General features: G+C 51.1%; 1 pseudogene; it reads right to left on the bottom strand.

The window, feature by feature from the left end:
• Positions 1 to 18,223, bottom strand: part of LOC119975077 — a 69,406-nt pseudogene that overhangs the window by 15,602 nt on the left and 35,581 nt on the right.

Here is an 18,223-nt window from a genome sequence, read left to right as displayed (position 1 = left end):
AGGCCGATGGACCGAGCGGCCGGGCCTTCACGCCCGTTTCACCACGGCAGCAAACACACCTGCTCGCTGCCGTCGTGAAATGGGCGCCAGATGCCCGTTTGGGGCATCTAGAGGCCCGATTGGCACGGGAGCACCGCGACTGTGCTCGGGAGGGGACAGGCCCGCGATCGGTGCCTACCGATCGTCGGGCCAGCGTCCAAAACAGACGCACTCTTTCTCCTCCGCCGCCCGACAAGATCAAGCCGCCACGTCTTGCCGGGCGGCTGAGGAGAAAGACGCCAACTGCGCATGCGCGGCTGACGTCATCGGCCGCGTCAGCCGCCGTGGCGCACGGGGCCACGCTCCTAGCCCCGCCCGGGGGGGGGGGAGAATCGGCCCCGGAAGTGGCCGTGAAGGCTGCCGTGGGTCACGGCCTGTCCCACGGCAGCCTTTACGATTCTCCGCACTTGCAGAGAATCGCGCCCAATGTCTGTGCCTGTATTTATGCATCTCTGACATTTTTTTCATGTATGGAACGATCTGTCTGGACTGTACGCAGAACAGTATATTTAACTGTACCTCGGTACACAGGACAATAAATCAAATCAATTCAAAGTTCATCAATAGTTATTTTTGCCAGGCCTCTTCAAAGGGAAGTTTGAAGTCAATTGCATTGTGACCTCCAGACCCAGACTGGATAGACATGGCTCCCGAACATTTATGTCTTTTCTCCACAATGAAAAACTGCCAGTTTCATGAACACTGCTACTCGGCCTATTTATCTCTGGGGTTTAAAAAAAAAAATCTGAATTCAAACTTTTGAAGTGGGGTTTGGAAAAAGGTTTGAACTAATACTCGACGTTTGGCCCACGACAGGAGAACTTGAAGCCAGTCTCAGGTGTGGCAGCAACAGACAGGTTAAGACCTCAAGGGGAGATGCTGGCCGAGTGGGAATATCGAGTAATCCCTGATACCCAGGGAAATGCCATGGGGACAAGTCCCACCAGAGCAGCTGGTGGAATTTAAATTCAATAAATTGGAAAAAAAAAAGTGGAATTGAAAATTAGTCTGGATAACGATGACCATGAGGCTATTGGTTGTGATAAAAACCCATCTGGTTCACTTTAGGGAAGGAAATCTACCATCCCTGCCTGCTCTGGCCTACATGTGGCTCCAGATCCACAGCAATGTGGTTGTGTCTGACTTGCCCCCTGAAATGGCCGAGCAAGCCACTCTGTTCAAGGGCAATTAGGGAATGGACACCAAACGGCAACATCCCATAAAATAATACATTTTTAAAAATATGAACTTGGGCAGTATATCAAGCCAATATAACTTGAAAGTAATGTTCAATTTTGTCTGTTGAGCACTTTGGCATTCAATTAGATAATAACTTAATAAGCTAAAAAATAAATGAGTCACAGGCACCCATTTTAAAAATATTTGGTACGTCTTGCCAGTGTACGCAGGCTGCTGTACATAATCTTGAGCCTTACCATGTACGCTGCTGTCAACACTTGGTAAATAACAGACTGTGCTCCGAGTTCAACTTCACTGATTAGCCCTATGAACAGGAAAGACTAGAGTCAAGTTCTGCCACAGAGATTAAAACGTAAATGAAAAAATAATAAAAGATCACATTTTCCCTCAATATTAATGAGGGGTATGCAAGCTAGTCTTGGAAGATCATTCAACAGTCTTCTGATTGAATGGCGGGCCAGGGTCCAGGCACTGCACTAGCCAATTCCTGCTCCTTTTCCCAAAGGTCTTTTGTACCACTTGTTTTTCCTCTGGATGATGCAGTTCTTGCACCAAGAGAGCGAACCAATGATTTATTTCCAGCCTCCACTATTTTGAAGTTCCTGTGGGGATGAAGTGTTAGTAGTTTCGGCATGGTCCCCACTTTCAGTATCTCCTCCTTGCCCCTACAACCACAATTCCTCCACCCCATCCACACCTCCTCAAGAGCAAGAGCTGAGACCAAAAGATTTAAAATTGAAGATTAATAGATTTTTGCTGGGGAAGGGTAGTTCTTAATTAATTAATTAATTAATCTTTCTTAGTGTCACAAGTAGGCTTAGATTAGCACTGCAATGAAGTCCCTGTGAAAAGCCCCTAGTCGCCACATTCCGGCGCCTGTTCGGGTACACAGAGGGAGAATTCAGAATGTCCAATTCACCTAACAGCACGTCTTTCAGGACTTGTGGGAGGAAACCGGATCACCCGGAGGAAACCCACACAGACACGGGGAGGACATGCAGACTCCGCACAGACAGTGACCCAAGCCAGGAATCGAACCAGGGACCCTGGCGCTGTGAAGCAACAGTGCTAACCACTGTGCTGCCGTGCTGCCCTTAGAATGCTACATTCTGGAACCAACCAAGGAATTTCAGACCTAGTAATGGGTAATGCTGTTGTTGTTTTTTTCTCCCCACTTCATCTGTTCCCATAGTGAGGAACAGGTTGCTATTCTGTCACCAGAGGTTCACCTTGCGGGGCACCACTCATCATGATTGACCTGGAGTCTCTTCCACTCTTACCGCCTGCCATTGGCATGTTGGAAGGTTTGTGTTGGTTGATAATCAACCCCGTTGGCCACATTATGAACGCACCTTTCTTGGCTGTCAAGTCCTGGGAGGCACCCAAAGGTTCAGGCTCAAAGGCAAGCCACCCACTACATGACTTCCTGGGGAAGGGTAGGAAAGGACATGGAACAAGCATGGGTAGCTGAGATAAGATATACATTTAATTGAAAGATGGAATGGCTGAATGGCCTAAAACTGTTCCCCTGAACAGAGGGCAGGGGCAGCACGGGTGGCACAGTGCTTAGCACTGCTGCCTCACAGCGGCAGAAACCCGGATTCAATTCTGGCCTTGGGTGAATATCTGTGTGGAGTTTGCACGTTCTCCCAGTGTCTGCGCGGGGGCTCCGGTTTCCTCCCACAGTCCAGAGATGTGCCGGTTTGGTAGATTGGCCATGCTAAATTGTCCCTTAGTGTCATGATTAATGCATGGGGTTACAGGGATAGGGCGGGCTGGGGGGGGGGGGGGGGGGGAGAGTGGGCCTAGGTGAACTGCTCGTTTACAGGGTTGGTGCAGGATCGATGGGCTGAATGGTCTATGCAGAAGTAGCACTACCTGCCTTTCTAGCAGCAACACCTTGAAAATACATGTGTGATTGGTAACCCAGCGGTCAGTAATCAACCCTGTTTTAAGCTGATACCAGTCACCATTCTAGAAAACCTGAACCAATATGACAGTGGAGATGTGTCTAACATTGGTCAGATTCAATAGCAGGTTGATCCTCTCTTTCAGCTGAGGTCTTAATTGAAGTGTATCAGGTTCTGAGGGGTCTTGATAGAGTGGGTGGGAGGGCCCTATTCTTCTTGGTTGACTGGTCTGCAACCAGGGCACATAGAATTCGAGTAAATTGATGGGAGAGGGGTCCAAGGGAAAATGTTTTCACCCAGAAGGTGGTGGGGGTCTGGAACTCACTGCCTTCAAGGGTGATAGAGACAGAGAGCCTCATAACATTTCTGGAGTACTTGGATAAGCTCTTGAAGTGCCATTTCTGACAAGGCCTCAGACCAAAAACTGGAAAATGGGATTAAGCTGGATTGGCCAGCTTGGAAATGATGGACTGAATGGCCTGCCTCCACGCTGTCAATTCCTATGATTCTATTTTGTCCCCAGGGTTTCTCCTAGGTGCGGCCAGATAGATAATTGCAAATCCACAGGAAACCTCTCAGAAGCGGTCGAACCTTTGTTTGAAATAGGTGAAGTTGAAATCACAATCAGGAGACAGTCAGAAGGACTGGAGATGCGGGGACGCCTATTTGAAACTCGCAGTGAACCGGTGAATAGAAAGTTGGTGCAAATCCAACAGGAAATCCAACTGCTCTACCCCCATATGTCAGTGCTAGATGATCGGAAAGTGGGATCAGACTGGATCATTGCAAACATGAATGATGGAACAATAGAAAAACACAGCAACCCCAAAGTTCAAACCCTCCTCCGCATGATCCTAGTGCAGAGTTATAACTGAAGCAAATTATTATCGCGTGTGCCTGCTAATCTCCTCTGCAAGTTATCAAAGTGAATCCATGGTTACAACACTTGCCATTTTCAGTCTCAGTGTTTCCAAATGCTCATAGGAAAGGTTAACTACCAATGTTCCCTTTTCATTTCACCATTGTTCGTAACCTGTTTGTCCCACTAGTCCCTTCAAAACCATCTCATAGCCACACACACTCATCTTAAAGAGAATGCTGGTTATTTATGGCCTTGTTGGTACCCTGTCCCCGACATCCCAGGTTGCCCCTCCCATGCAGATGGACGGGAACATTGCTTGCAACATCCACCAAGTTCCTTATTCGATTTATTCACGATTACTTTAAATTGGTTCTGTCTAGTTCTGATTTCCTTATGTTTTACATCGAAACATAGAAAAAGGAAGCAGAAGGAGGCCATTCGGTCCTTCGAGACTGCTCCACCATTCATTTGGGCAGCACGGTAGCGTTATGGTTAGCACAGTTGCTTCACAGCTCCAGGGTCCCGGGTTCGATTCCCGGCTTGGGTCACTGTCTGTGCGGAGTCTGCACGTTCTCCCCGTGTCTGCGTGGGTTTCCTCCGGGTGCTCCGGTTTCCTCCCACAGTCCAATGATGTGCGAATTAGGTGGATTGGCCGTGATAAATTACCCTTAGTGTCCAAAAAAGGTTAACTAGGGGTTACTGGGTTACGGGGATAGGGTAGATATGTGAGCTTGAGTAGGGTGCTCTTTGTAAGGGCCACTGCAGACTCGATGGGCCGAATCGCCTCCTTTTGCACTGTAAATTCTATGATTATGATCATGGCTGATCATCAAGTTCAATACCCTGATCCCGCTTTCCCCTCATATCCCTTGATCCCTTGAGCCCCAAGAGCTGTATCTAATTCCTCCTTGAAATGACGCAATATTTAGCCTCTATTACTTTCTGTGGTAGCAAATTTGACAGATTCAGCACTCTCTGGGTGAAAAAATATCTTCTCACCCCAGTCCTTCTCCTCAAACCCTGCCATATTATTCAAGAACTCTTGGAGCAATAGGCACATTGGGACAATGACCTTTAGCAATGGGCGATCCGATGACCCCTGATGGATGGTTCTTCTGCCCGTCTGCTGGATTTTTGGGGACCGATATGAGATAAGGCTGTTCTCCAGAAGGGGTAGAAATGGCCCTTAGGCAGGTGGCCCATCTCATCCATAAGGAGCCTTTGAATTTGCGTTGGGCTGTGCCTGACAGGAAACTTGCATTCCCCATTTAACGAACTAACTTGCATTTAGAAAGCCCGTTTGACAACGTCGGAATGTCTCAAACGTGTTGAAAGGCGAGGAGCCGAGAGATTTATGAGGAAGGGACGTTCCTTTTACCTGCTAGGAAAGTTCCAATTTCGTAGGTCCACCATTCAATACATAGCATAAGCATGCTGGGAACTGCCAGCCGCACAAAGTTGCCCCATTCCTGCAGGCAGTCAGTGGACCATCCTAGATTAGGGCAATAGAGAATAGAGTTACCGGCATGATACAGGAAGGCCAAAAATTCCCCCCCCCCCCCCCCCCCCCCCACCCCACCTCAGATTTAGCAGGAATGAAGGTGGGATGGCAGAACGAAAGTTCCCTGCGTGCCAATTTGCCACATCTATTCCAAACGATTTTCCCGAGGACAGGGAACGAACAGAGGGAATTTTTCAGATCACCCATGCCTGCCACAGGATTATTTCACCAAACTCAAATTCGCCCATCTTCTGTGGCGGCATTCGAGGCTGGAACCCCAGAGCATTGCCGTGGGTCACCAGTTCACCAGGCCACAGAGGGGAACGGTCAGCCTCACTAATCAGGGGGCTTGAGGTCATGAAGGAGCTGGTTAAGAGCTCGCCACCTGACTTCGAGCTTGGGTTTCCTCCGGGTGCTCCGGTTTCCTCCCACAGTCCAAAGACGTGCAGGTTAGGTGGATTGGCCATGATAAATTGCCCTTAGTGACCAAGAATAAAAGGTTAGGTGGCGTTATTGGGTTTCGGGGGTAGGGTGGAAGTGAGAGTTTAAGTGGGTCGGTGCAGACCCGATGGGCCGAATAGCCTCCTTCTGCACTGTACGTTCTATGTTCTCATGCAGGCGCGCGGCCAGTAGACCGTCCCTGACCTGGGGGAAACAGGGGCAGCAGCGGCAAAATAATTTGATTTCATGCAAAATAAGTGGAAGTGAGACCATTTTAGTGACCAACCCGTTCCTTACCCTATTCTGGGTCCCAGCTCTCCATTTTCGCTGGCCCCATTAAACATGAAGATCCTCTCATTGTTTTGACACTGTTCACAAAGGACAAGCACGTCATTGGCTGCTGTTCCAGGCCAGACTCCTGTCTTCTCCTGACGTTAATCTCAGTAATTTTGAAAAATCTAGGTCAAAATAGCTGACAGGAACATCAGGAGAAGAGAAGGTAGGAGGAGCAAGGGAAGATAATTCAATCCGTTCGGCGCAGCTGAATATTTAGGTCTTAGCTACATCATTAAGTGGATGTTAATTTAATTATGTACTTCTCCAACACGTCTTTTCACGAGTGGTTTCCTCTCTGACAAAGCGAAAGGCCCTGAAACAGGCCATTCTGCTTGCCCTCTTAGTTGGAGAATGGCGTGCACTATTGTGTAAGCACGCTGCTGCTGTGCGACTGAAAGTTAGGGGCCAGCAAAGTTTCTACTTTCAATGTGCGACTTGCACCCAGCCGGCCAACCACGACTGAGTGCCCCGGGCCCAGAGTTGCCAAGATGAACCGTTGGGAAATGCCTGCGTGTCAGATTGCCCTGGGGTGCTGAGAAGTTGAGAGTCAATCTCCAGGCCACTGCCTGGAACTAAATTCATTTGGACATTTTGAAAAACGGCATTGTCTTCCAAAATTTCCTCGAACGCATATTTGGTTCTGCGTTATAAGAAAAGTTGGAGATGGGGAAGGGCTGGTTGACTGAAGTTGAGAATCGTTCAAGCAGGTAATTGCATCGTGTCAATGGGACATACTGGTGGGGACGCGGCAGTGGCTGTCCATGTGATTGAACATCCACAGGAATACATCCAAAACAGCGATGGCAACTCCAGGTGTGTGCGGACGTCAGGTGGGGAGATGGCGGAGATCAGTGGTGACGCCCTAATATGGTTGAATGTCCTGTTAAGACGGTAACAATTTGCACGTTGGAATCGTGCTCACTTGTGCAAGATAGAAGCCCAGTGGGAAACGTGCCCCCAGAGAGTGATCTTAGGCGAGGAGGAGGAAGGAAAAGGTGGGGGGGGGGGGTTAGAATAAATTAAGAAGTCTTTAAAAGGAAAATAACAGTGCTTACAAATAGACTGGAAATTACCTGTCCATGTTCCGACGTACAACTTCTTCCATCGAATGTATGCAAACAGGAGAATAGCTTGACAGTACTGAGAGACAACATTGGCAGCAGCCGAGCCTCTGAGGAACAATATGTTTGTGCGTTAAAGGCGGCCTCCGATCGATAACAACTCAGTGAAAGTTTAACTGGGTTTTAGACAGATTAGTACAACCCAAGACAATGCCACACTTCACTTTCAGCTGCACATGTAATCCTGGAGGCCTCCAGTCTTGGCCAGCACCCCCACACAGAGCTGGAACTCAACATCCTCGTGGTTTTCTGTCTCTCACAGTCACTGCAGCCCATGGCCAGGTCCCGGGAAGCATATTGAAAGAAGCAGGCCTTCCCCATCATTTTCCCCAAGTTCAAATCCCATTCTCAGTTGCATTTTGAATGCTGGCAAATCCGTGTCAGAATTATAGGACCTGGAGTTTAATGGATTTGACATATTTCTGTTCGTCCTTTTTCCTGTATGCAAATACCTTGGACGGGATTCTCCGACCCCACGCCGGGTATCAAAGGGTGAGTCAGCCTAGATCACTGTTACTTACAGAACAGACTGGTCAAAGGGAAAGATGCATCTATTTATCTGTGCCTAAGGATTTTTTGTGAGACAAAGGTGGAGGAAGAGGAAACAAAACTGACAGTGAGGGGGATGTAGCGTCTGCTGAAAGCTGTGCTGTGGATTCCAAGGGGAAGAATGAAACAGCACAGGTGGTCCATCGGCCTGCTGTGCCCGAGGCAGCTCTTTTGAAATAAGTCCCACACCCCCCCCTGCTCTTTCCCCTTAACCGTGCACATTCTCCTTTACAGTTTCCCGGTGGAAAGATTTCACCAGCCTTTCAGGCAGTGCATTGTAACGACGCACACCGTAACAATGTGCATCGTAACAACTTGACGTAAACAACCCTCCTTGGAATTGTTTGACCCCTGGTGTTTATAATGCACCCTCAGGTACCCCCCCCTGCCAGAGCAAACTGTTCCTCAACATCTACTCTATGAAACTCACAGGGCGCGATTCTCCCAGAGAGGGAGAAATCGTAAGGCTGGCGTCAAATCCGGGCGGGTTTGACGCCAGCCTCCCCCTCCCCGACCGGGAACCGATTCTGGTCCCCGGTCGGGGCTAGAATGCCGCCGCCATAAACTCCGGAATCGCGGGCTTAACGAATTTAGTTAAGCCCGCTTGCCAGAGTTTGCGCCGGCTGACGCGTCACATGACGTCAGCCGCGCATGCGCGGATTGGAAGACTCCAACCCGCGCATGCGCGGATGACGTCATCGCGCATTTGCGCGAAACCCGCGCATGCGCGGGCCGGGATGCCCCTCAGCCGCCCCGCGAAGTGATACAGCGGGGCGGCGGAAGGACAAAGAATGCACGGGTATCAGACCCGCTGCCCGCGATCGGTGCCCACCGATTGCGGGCCCATGGCACCCTTGGCACGGCCGTGGTACTGCCGTGCCAATCGGTGCCATGGTTTTAAAAATCGGCACTTTACGGCCATTTTTACGAACGGCCAGACCAGGTGTGTTTGCCGTTCGTAAAAACAGCCGTAAAGGGCTGGGAACTCGGCCCATCGGACAGCTGAGAATCGCTGCTGGCCGTAAAAAAACGGCGGCAGCGATTCGTATCGGGAGTCGGGCGTGGGGGGGGGGGGGGGGAGAATAGCGGGAGGGCGTCAGACTAGCGTGGCCGTAAAATTTTACGAACCCCGCTATTCTCCGCACCGTCGTGAGTGCGGAGAATTGCGCCCACATACTTTTGGACACTTCTATTATGTTTCCCCTTAACCGTCTCTTCTCCAAGATCAATCCCAAATTTCCTACTCATTCCACATAATTGCAGCTGGAAAGATATGGCAGAGTTGGAATGCCAGTGGGACCAGAGGCCCGGGCTAGGCTGTCGGGACATGGTTCAAATCCCACTGTGACAAATGTAGAAATTCTTATATGTTACATTTCATATTTTTGGCAGTATTGTTATTAAAAACCCTGGTTTATAATACATACAAGCAGGTCATATACTAAAGCTGTAATTAAGCTGTCATAAAAGGTGAGGCAATGATTGATTTTAACCATTTATTTGTTTGCAGAGAAATGGCGATTGAGATATTGGGCGAAATTCTCCGACCCCACGCAGGATCGGAGAATCGCCCGGGGCTGCCGAAAATCCCGCCCCCACCGTGGCAGAAATTCTCCGCCACCCGGGAATTGGCGGCGGCGGGAATCGCGCCATGTCGAGCCCCCTGCGGCGATTCTCCGGCCCGCGATGGGCCGAAGTCCCGTCGCTGGGAGGCCTCTCCTGCCGCCGAGTTTTGAACCACCTCTGGTGGTGGCGGGATCGGCGGCGCGAGCGGGCACCCGGGGTCCTGGGGGGGGCGCGGGGTGATCGGACCCCGGGGGGTGCCCCCACGGTGGCCAGGCCCGCGATTGGGGGCACTCTTTCTCTTGCACCGCTGCCACGTACACAATGGCGGAAGCGGAAGAGAATCCCCCAGCGAGCATGCGCCGGTGGTGATGTCAGCGACAGCTGACCCACCGGCACCGGCGCATGCGCGAACCGGCGAAGGCCTTTCGGCCAGCCCCGGCACCGGGCGGCGGGCGTCAAAGGGCGCTGGAGCCAGTTTGGACGCCAGTCGGTGTGGTGCCAACCGCTCCGGCGCGGGCGTAGCCCCTCAATGTGAAGAGGCCCAACGGCGGAGTGGTTTGCGCCACTCTGCTACACTGGGACCCCCCCCCCCCCCCCCCCCCCCCCGGCCGGGTAGCGGAGAATCCCGCCCATTGTGTCCGATTCTCCCAAAACATTTACAAGTTAATTTGTAGTGGGCTTTTCAGGGAGTTTCCCGTCGGCTCTGCCGGCGAGTTCCCCATCGCTATTCAATGACACGTAGTCACTTCTTTGGGTCCTGGGGACTTTCTCACCGGTTTAGCCCACACTTAGAATTTTTTTTTAAGCATTGGGGAGCTGAACTCAGAGATCGGGCCACCGTTTTGAAAGGGTGCCCCAATCTCCAAGTGAGCTTGTGGGTCCCCCACACCCCTCACCCATGGCCAATGTCACCCCCCCCCCCCCCACACACACACACATGGGCATGACCCCACACCCCCCACGTGAGAACACCCCACCCTGAGGTCGCTGGGGGTCCCACCTCTTCAGGTATCCCCATAGCACCCCTTTCTTCTGGACCCCCACACATCACCCATCCAACCTCTCAGAGGCCCCTACTTACCTGCCCTGCACTCTCCCACTCTTCAAACCCCCCTCCACTAATATTTCATGGGTAAGGCCCCTCTTGCCCCCTGACCCTTGCACCGCTACCCTGGCACTCAAGCAGTGCTCTTGCAGCTTGGCAGTGCCATCTGGACACCTTGGCAGTGCCAGGGTGGCAGTGCAAAGGTGCCCGTGTTCCAGGGGGAGTGCCAGGCTGCCATCCTGCACTTACCCAGACCACCCTGGGGTTTCTGGTGCCGTACCACCTGGTCCGCATTTGTGTAGACCAGCACTTATCGGCGCCCGGTTTCAGCCTCGCTGGAGAGGCCGGGGAATCGAGGAAGGCTGTTCGATCCCGCGCAGGTAGGTTGTACGTAGGTTTACAATCTACTTCCGCGAGCGCCATTCGGTCCCGTCCATTCAGGGTCGGGGTTCTGACTCCGATGTCTCGCTGGATGCCTCTCCGCAGCATTCTCCGGATGTGTTGCGCTCAAGCAAGAGCCCAAGGCGGCCGCAGACTCGCGCCCAGTTGTTTGATTACTGGAAATTTCCTGGAGTGTTGACAATTTATGAGGAAGTGTATTTAGTCCTAGCTATGCAGGTCACAGGGCATCTTAGTGGGAGGGATAGATTTTGTGTAATTAATGGGAGGATCCAGGTCTGTTTGTAGTTTTGCAGTCTGTTGTAGAATTTTAAGTTGAAGAGCAGTTTGCCATAGGATTGGAGTCTGACAAGTCAGAAGGATTATCAGGTTGTTCCTGAAAGGGATCTCTCTCCTAAGGTCTGACAGATCAGCAAGTAACCTGTTTTATTAAATTTATTCATAAAAGGCATTTGAACTGTATTGGCTTGCTTAATTGGAATTAGTGGCAAGTGTAGAAGGTACGCTAATGTTTTCCTTTTATTTAAGAACAGTTTAACTGATAATTGTAACACTATTCCTTTGATGTTAATGTGGTTAACTCTGTGTTTACATTAAAGTTTGTTTTCCCATAAAAGATAACTATTGGTCAGAGTCAGTACTCCTGGGGCAAAGTATCCCTTCCTTACCGTTTTACAACTTAAAACATTGCTTGGGGTCCTCATTCGGTATCCTAACAAAAATTGGGATCTGGTCCGGTATGCTAACGTCACCATGGCAGCTGAATTGAAAGTAATGGTGGCCATGAAACTTAACATTGATTGTTGTAAACACCCATCTCATTCACCAATGTCTTTTAGAGAAGGAAATCTGCCATCTTTACCTGGTCTGGTCTACATGTGACTTGGGACTCACAGCAATGTGCTTGACCCTTAACTACCCTCTGAAAATGATCTAGAAAGTCACACAGCTCAAGGGCAATTAGGGTTGGGCCATGCATATGGGCCTTGCTGGTGATCCCCATATCCCAAGAATGAATAAGTAACACAAGAAGGTCCCCTCTCTCCAGTTGTCATGGAAATAATAATAGACAGAGGCTTCGAGCTTCGTTTCAGGAATTTTATTAACACAATATCGTGGAGAGGCTGCAGTGGCTAATAGCCAATCCACAGCATTCCGAGATTAGACAGAAGAAACCATGGGTTGGATTCTCCGCAGCCCCGCGCCAAAATCCCGTTTGGCGTGGGGGCAGAGAATCGAAGTTCCCAACCGAATCGGGCCCGGCGATTCTCCGGGCCCCAAAGAATTACAGGTCCGCAATTTATGCCGCGCGGCTGGGGAGGGGGCGATTGACAAAGGCCCGCCCAGCAATACTCCACTCCCGACCAGCCGCGTTCCCGACGGTGTGGAACTAATGTGGTATGGCCAGTCGGGACTCAGTCCGTGGCCGCCCTAGTGGGGTGGGGAAGATTGAGCACTGAACGGGGGGGGGGGGGGGCCTTATGGGCAGCCGGGGCAGCAATCGGGCCGGAAGGATCTTTGGGCATGCGGCCGATTGTTGATGTTGGTCTGCGGTCCGAGTCCGCCATGGCGCTCGGCAAGGCCTCTGGAGGCCGCCACAGACTCGGAACAGGAAGTGCAGGCGTCCGTATCCGCAGCTAAAGCTGCGTGAAGCTCCCTGGGTCCCTGCTAGCCCCCATAAGGTAAATGAATCACCTTTTATTTTTTGCAGGAAACTGGGGAGTGCAACGCCTGCACTTTGACCCCGGCGTGGGGACACAGCCCCATTTTGGGACAATCCATCCCCTTATCTTTATAGTCTGAAAGATACAACTCCAGAAGTAAACAGCATGTGGCCATGTTTATGTTAAACAAACCTGCGGAAAATCCATATTTGTTGCCCTTGCTAAAACAACTCTAAAACAACGTGTGAGCATAATAAGGTTTTAGCTGTTTGGTAGCAGTATTTTGTTTACATTACCCGACCTTTTTGAGTTTTGTTCAAAAGCAGTGTTAAAATATAGTCAAGCATTCCCATCATGCTTTAGCAAGTGCCTTTTCTTTAGTAGCAACTAGGTATTAATGTATTCTCGAAGTGGGCAACTAATCGTCACATTAATTTCCTTCTACACCAGTACATTCTGGTGAGCACTATCTACTCAGCCTCCAAGGCCTTGACATCTATCCTAAATTGTGGTGACAGAATTGGGCACTACATCCCAGCAGAAGCCCCAACCAGAGAGTTATGAATGTTTTGTAGAATTTTCTTACTTTTGCAATATCCCCTCTATTTAGAAAGCCCAGCTTTGCTTTGATCAGCTGCCTCACCTTTTACAGCCAAGTCCAATGAGGGTGTATAGGAAAACTAAACTAGGAGTTAAATGAGGAAGGAACACAGAGTACATTTAAAAATCTGCATGTGTGGGCGGCTGACAGCTCACTGCACAGGTTGTGTGGGATCAGATTTACTGGTGGGCGGTCCGACCGTCAACCCCTTACACTCTGTCTTAGGGCAAAACCACTTTTCCCCCACAGTAAGTACGAAGAGTTCTTTGAATCACAGGCAGCACGGGGGTGGGTGGAGGGCGGGAGCAGTGGTTAGCACTGCTGCCTCACAGCGTCAGGGACCCGACTTTCATTCCGTCTTCAGGCGACTCTCTATGTGGAGTCTGCACATCCTCTCCGTGTCTGCGTGGGTTTCCTCCGGGTGCTCCGGTTTCCTCCCATCAGTCCAAAGACGTGCAGGTTAGGTGGATTGGTCACGCTAAATTGCCCCTTAAGTGTCCAAAGGTGCGCAGATTAGGTGGGGTTACGGGGTTGCGGAGATTGGGTGGGGAAGTGGGCCTAGGTCGGGTACACTTTCCAGAGGGCCAGTGCAGACTCGATGGGGCGAACGGCCACCTTCTGCAATGTAAGGAGTCTATGGTTCTATGGAGTAGAAATGTGGAGCTGTCTCTTTCGAAGCTTGGTGACAGTTTGAGCTTTCATGATTACGACTGATAGATTTTTGTTGGGTAACGTGGGTAAATAGAGTTAAAGCAGACTCCCATCATGGTCAAATTCATTGGGCAGAACAGGCTTGAGGGGCTACATGCCGTCCTCCTTCAGGCAATTCTGCAGCTCATTTGCTCACTGACTTCCTACGGAGCGGGGGAGGGGAGGTGGCGGGGCGGGGGGGGGGGGGGGGGGGGGGGGGTGGGGCAGGGAGAATGATTAAAAGAGTAACCTGGAGGGAAGGAAAATCACAAATCAGATCATTCATTTGTACAAAGAATGGTACTTACGGCACTCCCAGTGTCAGCACATAGAGCAAGAGGTAATTCACTACGCCATTGAAGATGTTGGCAATGAGGCCAGTGAAAACCTGCGGCAGAATAATCCCCTGGAGTGGGAACAAAGCAAAGTTCAGTTCTTCTCGACACTGCCCTTCAATCTCTTCAATAGAAAACAGTAAGAAGTCTTACAACACCAGGTTAAAGTCCAACAGGTTTGTTTCAAACACGAGCTTTCGGAGCACGGCTCCTTCTTCAGGTGAATGGAAAGGCTTGTTCCAGAAATGTTTATATAGACACAGTCAGAGATGCCCCGGAATGCGAGCACCTGCAGGCAATCAAATCATCAAAGATGCAGAGAGAGAGGTAACTCCAGGTTAAAGAGGTGTGAATTGTCCCAAGCCAGTTCAGTCGGTAGGCCTCTGCAAGTCCAGGCTTGTTGGTGGGGGCCGAATGTAATGCGACATGAATCCCAGATCCCGGTTGAGTCCGCATTCATGCGTGCGGAACTTAGCTATAAGTTTTTGCTCAGCAATTTTGCGTTGTCGCGTCTCCTGAAGGCCTCCTTGTAGAATGCTGACCCGGAGATCAGAGGCTGAATGTCCTTGACTGCTGAAGTGTTCCCCAACTGGAAGGGAACAGTCCTGCCTGTTGATAGTCGCACGATGCCCGTTTATTCGTTGTCGCAGTGTCTGCATGGTCTCGCCAATGTACCACGCTTCGGGACATCCTTTCCTGCAGCGTATGAGGTAGACTACATTGGTCGAGTCGCACGAGTATGCGCCGCGTACCTGGTGGGTGGTGTTTCCACGTGTAATGGTGGTGTCCATGTCGATGATCTGGCATGTCTTGCAGAGATTACCCTGGCAGGGTTTTGTGGTGTTGTGGTTGCTGTTCTGAAGGCTGGGTAATTTGCTGCAAACAATGGTTTGTTTGAGGTTGCGCGGTTGTTTGAAGGCCAGCAGTGGGGGTGTGGGGATGACCTTGGCAAGATGTCCATCCTCGCTGATGATGTGTTGGAGGCTGCGAAGAAGATGTCGTAGTTTCTCCGCCCCAGGAAAGTACTGGACGACGAAGGGTACTCTGTCAGTGGTGTCCCGTGTTTGTCTTCTGAGGAGGTCGGTGCGGTTTTTTGCTGTGGCGCGGTGGAACTGTCGATCAATGAGTCGAGCGCCATATCCCGTTCGTACGAGGGCATCTTTCAGCATCTGTAGGTGTCTGTTGCGCTCCTCCTTGTCTGAGCAGATCCTGTGTATACGGAGGGCTTGTCCATAGGGGATGGCTTCTTTAATGTGTTTCGGGTGAAAGCTGGAGAAGTGGAGCATCGTGAGATTATCTGTGGGCTTGCGGTAAAGCGAGGTGCTGAGGTGACCGTCCTTGATGGAGACGAGTGTGTCCAAGAATGGAACTGAATTTGGAGAATAGTCCATGGTGAGTTTGATGGTGGGATGGAACTTATTGATGTCATCGTGTAGTCGTTTCAGTGATGTCTCGCCGTGGGTCCAAAGGAAAAAAATGTCATCGATGTATCTGGTGTATAGCATCGGTTGAAAGTCCTGTGTGGTGAGGAAGTCCTGTTCAAACTTGTGCATGAAGATGTTGGCATATTGAGGTGCAAATTTGGTCCCCATGGCTGTTCCGTGCGTCTGGATGAAGAATTTGTTGTCGAAGGTGAAGACGTTGTGGTCTAGAATGAAACGGATGAGTTGCAGAATTGCGTCTGGAGATTGGCAGTTGTCGGTGTTGAGGACTGAGGCTGTTGCAGCAATGCCGTCATCATGGGGGATGCTGGTGTAGAGTGCCGAGACATCCATTGTGACGAGGAATGTTCCTGGTTCAACTGGTCCATGGGTGCTGAGTTTCTGTAGGAAGTCCGTCGTGTCGCGACAGAAGCTGGGTGTACCTTGTACGATGGGTTTCAAGATGCCCTCGATGTGGCCAGAGAGGTTCTCACACAGGGTCCCATTGCCTGAAACGATAGGACGGCCTGGTGTGTTGGCCTTGTGTATTTTCGGGAGGCAGTAGAGATCTCCAATGCGGGGATTACGTGGGATGAGAGCACGTAGGGTGTTCTGAAGGTCTGGATCTAAGGTCTTGATCAGTCTGCTGAGTTGGCGGATGTGTTCCTTGGTTGGATCTGCGGGTAACTGCCTGTAGTGTTCCTGGTTGTCGAGTTGTCGGTATACTTCTTTGCAGTAGTCTGTTCTGTTCAGTATGACGGTGGCCCCTCCTTTGTCTGCTGGTTTGATGACGATGTTGCGGTTGGTCTTGAGAGTGCGGATGGCGTTGCGTTGTGCTTGGGTGACGTTTGAGGCTGCCTTGTGATTGCGAGTGATGAATCTGGCATTGACACGACTTCTGACGGCTTGAGCATACATGTCGAGTCTAGGGCAGCGGCCTTCCGGAGGGGTCCAATTTGACTCTTTCCTTTTCGGTTGCTGCACTGCAGATCTCGCGGTCTGCTGTTCCGGTTCATTGGTCGTGTCCCTGGGTTCGCTGTCGGCCTCTTGGGGTCTGTGGAAGAATTCCCGGAGCCTCATTCGCCTGATGAATTCCTCCGTATCTGCCGCGAGACTGATGGGGTCCATTTTGGTGGTGGTGCAGAAATTGAGCCCTCTGCTGAGGACTTCGATTTCGTCTGGTTGAAGGGTGTAGTCTGACAAGTTGACAATGGATTTCCCTGTATTGTTTTCGACTGTTGTACCGGGAGAAGCTTGATTGCTGCTGGTGGTGATGCCAAGTTTCTCAAGCTTCCTGTTCTTGGTGTGCATGTAGGTGGCATAGTATTGCTGTCTCATCTGTTTGGCGGTGTTCCGCAGCTGGTCTGCTGTGTCCTGAGCGCAAGTTGAGAATATGGCCTCTCTCTTGGTTTCCAGGTTGCGTCTACTGCTGTAGAGTTGGTGTACGGGGTGTTTGAGGAGTGTGACAGAGGTGCGGTGGCAGAGTCTTTCAGCGTAGTCTGTGTTGTAAGTCGACTTGAGTGGGTTTTTGATCTGTAGTCCTTTCGGGATCTTGTCTGCTTTTTTGCATCTTTGTAGAAACTGAATGTCAGTGTCTATATGCGCGATCTTCCTGGAGATCCTCTCCACTTTGAGCCGTGTTTGAAACAAACCTGTTGGACTTTAACCTGGTGTTGTAAGACTTCTTACTGTGCTCACCCCAGTCCAACGCCGGCATCTCCACATCATGGCTACCATTGACACCGCAAACTGCCGGCTCAAAGTGGAGAGGATCCAGGTGAGTCTCCTCTACACACCTGGCCGCCCCGCGCAGACCCCCCCCCCCCCCCCCCCCCCCCCATTGGCCAGCGGCGCGGCCAATCACCAGCTTCCTCCCTCCATCCCCGCCAATCAGCTCAGGGACCTCGGTCCCGCCTCCGCTGCAATCTCCAATCAGGATTCGAACCATCCTCTCCCGCCCTACACGGGGTGCCCCTCACTCATGAATACACCCCCTCTATACTGACTCCGCCCCTCTCATGGCCCCACCCCCTCTCTACTGACTGCGCCCCTCTACCATAACCACACACCCTCTTTACTGCCACACACCCTCTTTACTGACCCCAACCCTCTATGCTAACCCCACTCCTCTATCATTGCCCCACTCCCTCTATGCTGACCCCACCCCTCTATCATTGCCCCACTCCCTCTCTACTGACCCCCCCCCTCTATCATTGCCCCACTCCCTCTATACTGATGCTATCCCTCCATCATTGACTCATCCCTATACTGACCCCACTCCACTATCATTGACCCATCCCTATACTGACTCCACTCCACTATCATTGCCCCACCCTCTCTACTGACCCCACCCCTCTATCATTGCCCCATCCTCTGTACTGACCCCACCACTCTATCATTGCCCCACTCCCTCTATGCTGACCCCACTCCTCTATCATTGCCCCACTCCCTCTATGCTGACCCCACTCCTCTATCATTGCCCCACTCCCTCTATGCCGACCCCACCCCTCTATCATTGCCCCACTCCCTCTCTACTGACCCCC

This window comes from Scyliorhinus canicula, chromosome 12 (genome assembly GCF_902713615.1).
Source record: "Scyliorhinus canicula chromosome 12, sScyCan1.1, whole genome shotgun sequence".
Classification (NCBI taxonomy): Eukaryota; Metazoa; Chordata; class Chondrichthyes; order Carcharhiniformes; family Scyliorhinidae; genus Scyliorhinus; species Scyliorhinus canicula.
Note: the sequence above shows the minus strand (reverse complement) of the source record. Positions and strands in the feature narration are given on the sequence as shown.